We start from the raw sequence: 6,883 nt of genomic DNA on the forward strand, positions 1-6,883 counted from the left end.
ATGTGGAGAAGCTCTAGCACTCTTGTTGTTGACATGTAAGCTTTGGTTGGATGAGTGTTTGCAACTTGCTTGCTGGCTTGACATGCACTACAAAGCTTGTCCTTCTCAAATTTCACATCCTTCAAATCTCTCACCAATTCATTCTTCATTAGCTTCTTGAGTGAGCTCATCCCAACATGTGCAAGTCTTCTATGCCAAAGCCACCCAAGTGATGTTTTGGTGAATAAGCATGTCTTCAAGTTTGCATCTTCGGAGGTGAAATCCACTAGATATAGGTTGTTGTATCTAAAGCCCTTGAATATAACTTGATCATCATCTTTCTTTGACACAACCACTTCCTTCTCGGTGAACAAACATTGAAAGCCAAGATCACACAATTGACCAACGGATAGCAAGTTGAAACTCAATGAAGCAACATATAGCACATTTGATATTGAATGATCATTTGATATTGCAACTTTGCCCAATCCTTGAACTTTGCCCTTTGAATTATCACCAAATGTAATCCTTTCTTGACCATCTACTTCTTCATCTAGTGAGGTGAACATACGAGGATCACCGGTCATATGTTGAGTGCAACCACTATCAATAACCCAATGACTTCACCGGTCTTGTAGTTCACCTACACATAAGAGATCAAGCTTATTGTTTAGGGACCCAAACTTGATGAGGGCCCTTGACTTTCTCAACTAGTGACTTTGCAACCCAAATTTGCTTAGGCCTATTCTTGTTGGGTGGACCTAAGAACATGACTTTCATCTTTCCACTAGAATCCTTTCTAAGCATGTAGTGAGCATTGAAGGCAAAGGGTCTAGCATGCTTGGGCAAGGGTTGTGGTGGTGGAGTTTGACACTCATGAGCAAAGTGACCTTCTTGTCCACACTCAAAGCATCTCTTTGGCTTAGGCTTTGACTTGTATTGTTGTTGATGTTGAGCTTGAGCTTTCTTCTCTTAATTTGCCAAGTACCCAATACCACTTCTATCCTGTCTTCATCATGGTGTTCATGAGTAGCTCACTTTAGAGATATTGGCCTCTTGTGAACTTGCTCAAAACTGGTCTTGAGATGCTTCTTTCTCCAACTTGAGCTTCTTGTTTTCTTCTCTAAGTTCATCATGATTTTTCTCCATCTTGAGTCTCTTGTTCTCTTCTTTAAGCATCTCATTCTCCATAGCCATATCATAATCATTGTCAAGATTCTCTATCACAATTGTTTTGGTGGTTGATAGCTTTTCAAGATCTTTCTTGAGCTTTTCATTCTCACTCTTGAGCTTGACATAATCATCATAGTTGTTGGACTCAACCACCTTCTTGCCTTTGCTACTAGAACCTTGCTCAATGCTCTCAACAATCAAGTCATCACATGATGTAGCTATATCAATCTTAACAACATTGTTAGTAGCATCATGTGGCTCATTGGATAATAACTCATGAGAAAGAATCAAGATTGTCATGATTAATCTTGAGATTGGTGTACTCTTCTTTTAGCAAATTTTAACTAGTGGTAGCTCATTATGTATCCCCTCAAGTTTATCATGTTTTTCTCTAAGCTCCTTTTTAGAGGTTTTGAGCTCCTTGAGTTTGGATGACATAATTTTATTTTCTTCTCTAAGCTCAACACTAGCTTTTTCGGCTATGTCATACTTTGCTAAGAGTGAGTCCTTCTCAAGTTCTAGCTTTTCATTTTTAGCTCTTGTCTTTCTAATGATTTTAGTGTATTAGTTTAGCAACTTGACAAGATCATCATAAGAAGGTGATTCAAATTCTTCATCACTATCACTACCACTTTCATCATTGCTAGCTTTATCATCATCATCATTTTGTATGTTTCGTTCACCCTTGGCCATAAGGCATAGGTGTATAGAGGATGATGGCGGCGGTGTCGGTGAAAATAGTGAAGAATCAATCACAAGAGCGGCCACCTTCTCCTTCTCATTCTCACTTTCATCATCGGATGAGCCACTCGATGATTCAATGTCCGTGAGCCAATCACCAACATTGTATGCCTTGCCATTCTTCTTCTTCTTGTGAAATTCCTTCTTCTTGCCATCTTTCTTTTGTATGGCTTATTCTTCTTCTTCTCATCATCATCTTCATCACTTGAGTCATCTTTCTTGCCCTTGTACTTCTTCTTGTACTTGTCTTTCTTAGGTTTGGGGCATTGATGAGCAAGATAACCAAGTTCTCCACAATTGTAGCAATCCATTTCGGAGATAGGCTTCCTTCTACTACTAGTGAAGAAGTTCTTATTCTTGCCATCAAACTTGACACCATTCTTGTTTAGCTTCTTAATTATCTTGGCGGTTCTTCTCGCCATGAGAGCAAGACTTGCATCATCAATCTCATCATCACTTGAGCTATCATGATCAACTCTTGCTTTGCCCCTCTTCTCTTGGCTAGCCTTGAATGCCAAATCATTCTTCTTGGTGGAAGAAGAGCCATCTTGTGGAGTGATGTGCATGTACATCTCATGTGCATTGGTCTTCCCCAATATTTGAGTTGGTGTACCGGTGGAAAGATCACCTTGATGAAGCACCATCACAATATGTCCATACTTGTCAATGGGGAGGACACTCAAGATCTTTCTCACAACATTGGATGGTTGCATTTGTGTGAGTCCAAGCCCATTGACTTCCTTTATAAGAACATTCAAGCGTGAATACATCTCGTTGGCACTTTCTCTAGGAAGCATCTCAAATGAATTAAGCTTTTTCATCACAAGGTGATAGCGTTCCTCACGCTCACTCTTGGTTCTCTCATGGAGCGCACAAATATCCAACCATAGTGCATGGGCGTCTTTGTGGTTCCGCACATGATTAAATACATCCTTGCAAAGGCCTCTAAAGAGGGTGTTTCTAGCCTTTGCATTCCACTTCTCGTAGTTAACCTCATCACCTTGAAGGTTGGCGGGATCCTTAGGTTTTGGGAAGCCTTGTGAGGCGGCTCTAAGAACTCCAACATCTAAAGCCTCTAGGTATGCCTCCATGCGAATTTTCCAATAAGGAAAATCATCTCCCTCAAAGATAGGAGGGGGTCTATCCCCGTGAGACACCTTACTCTAGGCGGTTAAGCCTAATTTAGGTAGCATGAGGCTCCGATACCAATTGAAAGGATCAAGATGCCCAAGAGGGGGGTGAATTGGGCTAATTCTAATTTTTACAATAATTAAGCCCTACACTTAGCCCATTTCATCCCTTGTGCTTATAATGTGTTTCTATTGTTCTACCGCACAAAAGTGTTGCACCCTAGGTTCCAATCCTACTCTAGCATAGCAATTCTAGAAATGTAAAGGCATGAAATGAATTGCACAAATATAAATGCTCAAAGTAAAGAGAGGGAAAGGAACACGGCGATGTTTTCCCGATGTATCGGAGAGTCGCCACTCCCCACTAGTCCTCATTGGAGCATCCAGCGCAAGGGTGTAGCTCCCCCTTGATCCGCGCAAGGATCAAGTGCTCTATACGGGCTGATTCTTTGACACTCCAGTCGCGATGAATCGCCCACAACCGCTCACAACATGACTTGGGTCATCCATAAGCTCCATCAGGATGATCACCAAGCTCCCAATCACCACCGAGTCGTCTAGGTGATGGCGATCACCAAGAGTAACAAGCACAAACTCTCACTTGACTAAGACAAGCCTAATGAGATAGGTGGATGCACACTTGCTACTCCCTATGCACTAATGAGGTCCTTAGTCTTGGATTATCAAATCTCAATTACCCCACTAGGCTCTTGCTCTCCCTTGCACTCCAAATGTGTTTCTCAGCTGAACAAATGGGCAAGAGACCTCCCATGGAACGAGTGAGATAAGTATTTATACCCCCTCATTCAAAGCATAACGGTTGGAGGCCAACTCATAAGTTCGGGGTGACCGGACAGGCCGGTCTGGGTGACCGAACGCTCCGATCAGTAGTACACGTCACTTGTGTCAGAGAGAGCCGTTAGCTCTGACCAGGACTCTGACCTGCGTCCGGTCAGCACCCACCAGGACGTGTTCTGGTCAGCAAAATGCCCCTCTAGGATGCTCTCTGATGTTGATTCGGACGCAGGCACCCTAGCGTCCGATCATGTACTATCAGCGTCCGGTTCAGTACATGACTGTAGCTGACTGATCAAATGAAATGACCGGACTCTTCAAGCTGACGTCCGGTCACAACCAAACCGACGTCCGGTCAGTCATTTGACCCTCCATTCACTTCCAATTCAAAATCCTTCGTGAATGAAGTTGACTTCTATCGATCTTAGGGCTATTCCTGAGCTACCTAGTGCTAAGTTTGACACGTGTGCACCACACCTAATCCATTAGACTCACCTAGGTCAAGCTACTAGTCCATACCCCCCTTAATAGTATGGCTAAAGGAAAAACAAAGTCCTAAACTACTCTAAGTGTCTCTCCAACGCTAAACGTCACTTAGAACTAGTCCCTCTGGACTCTGACCTGCGTCCGGTCAGCACGCACCGGATGCATCCGGTCAGCAAAATGCCCCTCTAGATGCTCTCTGATGTTGATCGGACGCAGGCACCCTAGCGTCCGATCATGTACTATTCAGCGTCCAGTCAGTATATGACTATAGCTGCTGATCAAATGAACTGACCGAACTCTTCAAGCTACGTCTGGTCACAACCAAACTAGTGTTCGATCAGTCATTTGACCCTCCATTCACTTCCAATTCAAAATCCTTTGTGAATGAAGTTGACTTCTATCGATCTTAGGGCTATTCCTGAGCTACCTAGTGTTAAGTTTGACATATGTGCACCACACCAAATCCATTAGACTCACCTAGGTCAAGCTACTAGTCCATACCCCTCTTAATAGTATGGCCAAAGGAAAAACAAAGTCCTAAACTACTCTAAGTGTCTCTCCAACGCCAAACGACACTTAGAACTAGTCCGTCCTTAACCTTGTCGTTCATCATTTGAAAACTGAAATGATTTCCATCGATAGGGACATGACAACCATGATTGCCCAATTAATTTCCATTAACATGACCTAACTCAAATTGCCTCTATAAAACACACGTTAGTCATAGTAATCTCATGTCATCATTAATCACCGAAACCCAACTAGGGGCCTAGATGCTTTCAGCCCCCACAAGTCACGCAATTTTTCACGCAAAGTACACGCGCAAGCAGATGCGCTCGACCTCAGGCCTTGCTTGTAGCTGCGCTGACCACTCCAGCCCCAAAGTCACTCGTGACTAAAGGCTAAGTACAATCATTTGGTATTCACTTTGCTAGATTTTCAAATGAGTTTGTGACACCCTAAATGAATTCAAATGAAAAATGTTACAACTAGAAAGTTATAGATATTGTTGAGTACTACAACTTTGGTGTTAATCGTTTCTTCATGCAAGATCTTTTGAAAAATTGGATTCAAAATGTGAGAAATTCCAACAGAATTTTACTTAGATATAAATGATTTCAAATAAAAAAGTATTCAACTACAAAGTTGTATAGCTCTTCGAGATCTATAATTTTGGTTTTTGTCATTTCTCTATCGGAGCTTGTTTCCAAATTTCAACTTCAAAATGTGAGCATTTAAAACTGAGTTTTGGGATCATAGATTATTTCAAATGAAAAAGTTATCAACTGTAATATTTTAGATTTTCTTGAGATCTATAACTTTATTTTTGATCATTTCTCCACCTGAGATCATTTGAAAAAAAATTAAAAAAAAGTGAATTCAAAATAGAACTTCAAACATAATTTTCTGGATATAAATGATTTCAAATGAAAAAGTTGTCAAATACAAAGTTGTAAATCTCTTCTGGATGTACAACTTAAGTTTGTCTTCTTCCAACTTCATTTAAAAAAGTTATGAATTTTATTGCACCTACTCCCTTAATTCCAAATTATAAGACATTCTCGGTTTTGTACATACATGGTAAAAGTTATGTATCTAAACATAATGTATATCTAAGTGCATAGTAAAAGTCGTGTATTTAGAAAAGCCAGAACGACTTATAATTTGGAATAGAGGGACTATTTTTAGAGACGATTCTAGATCTAGCCACATGTATAAATCGATTTGTAGAGACAGCTCTAGAAATCTATTTTTAGAGACGACTGGATCTATAGCCGCCTCTAAAGGTAGAAGCATTTTTAGAGGCAGCTGAAAATACTAGCTGCTTTGAAAAACTGATTTCTAAAGGCGGCTCATTTTAGAAACTATTTTTAGAGAGAAATTTTGATTAAGTCGTCTCTAAAAAAGAGCTTTGCCGCTAAAAATGTCTTTTTTTAGTGATACAGAAAATTCAACATCTTAAATGTCTTGGCGTTAGACTGCGACAAATGTTTGTACCATTGCATTAACTGTAGAGGGTACTTTAGGATCTAGAATCCATTTTTAGATAAAATATAAATTATTTGTTGTTTGCATAAAATATATACTATAAGCATTAAACTTTTAACTTAACACACAATATACCCGCAAAAAAAAACTTATAACACAATAAATTGCAATAACTAGGGCATGGCCAAGTCGCTAACGCTGTGTACAGCCGAACCATCTTTTGCGAGAAATATTGATGCACTAATAATCATTCTCATCAGCAGCAGGGTGGATCAATTATATTAACAGCTGATTCATTACATAAAGTAGCATATCATTTACTCTTATTTATCAACCAAATTAACTTTTAAAAAACAGCCACTTGGCTAACCATTTGATCAGGGGCCCAAGCCCAGTTAATCATAACCCAAAATCAATAACAAACCATCCTGTACTTGTTACTTCATTTCAGCTCACCAATTCGTAACACATGAATATATAGACGATCATCGCGTGCCCGTGCTGCCACAGATGGAGCCTCGCCTAGAGCATGAACGGGACAGCACGCGAGGTCATGAAACAATCAAAGATGAGAGGGTTTCACAATGCTT

Source organism: Miscanthus floridulus, chromosome 15 (genome assembly GCF_019320115.1).
Source record: "Miscanthus floridulus cultivar M001 chromosome 15, ASM1932011v1, whole genome shotgun sequence".
Classification (NCBI taxonomy): domain Eukaryota; kingdom Viridiplantae; phylum Streptophyta; class Magnoliopsida; order Poales; family Poaceae; genus Miscanthus; species Miscanthus floridulus.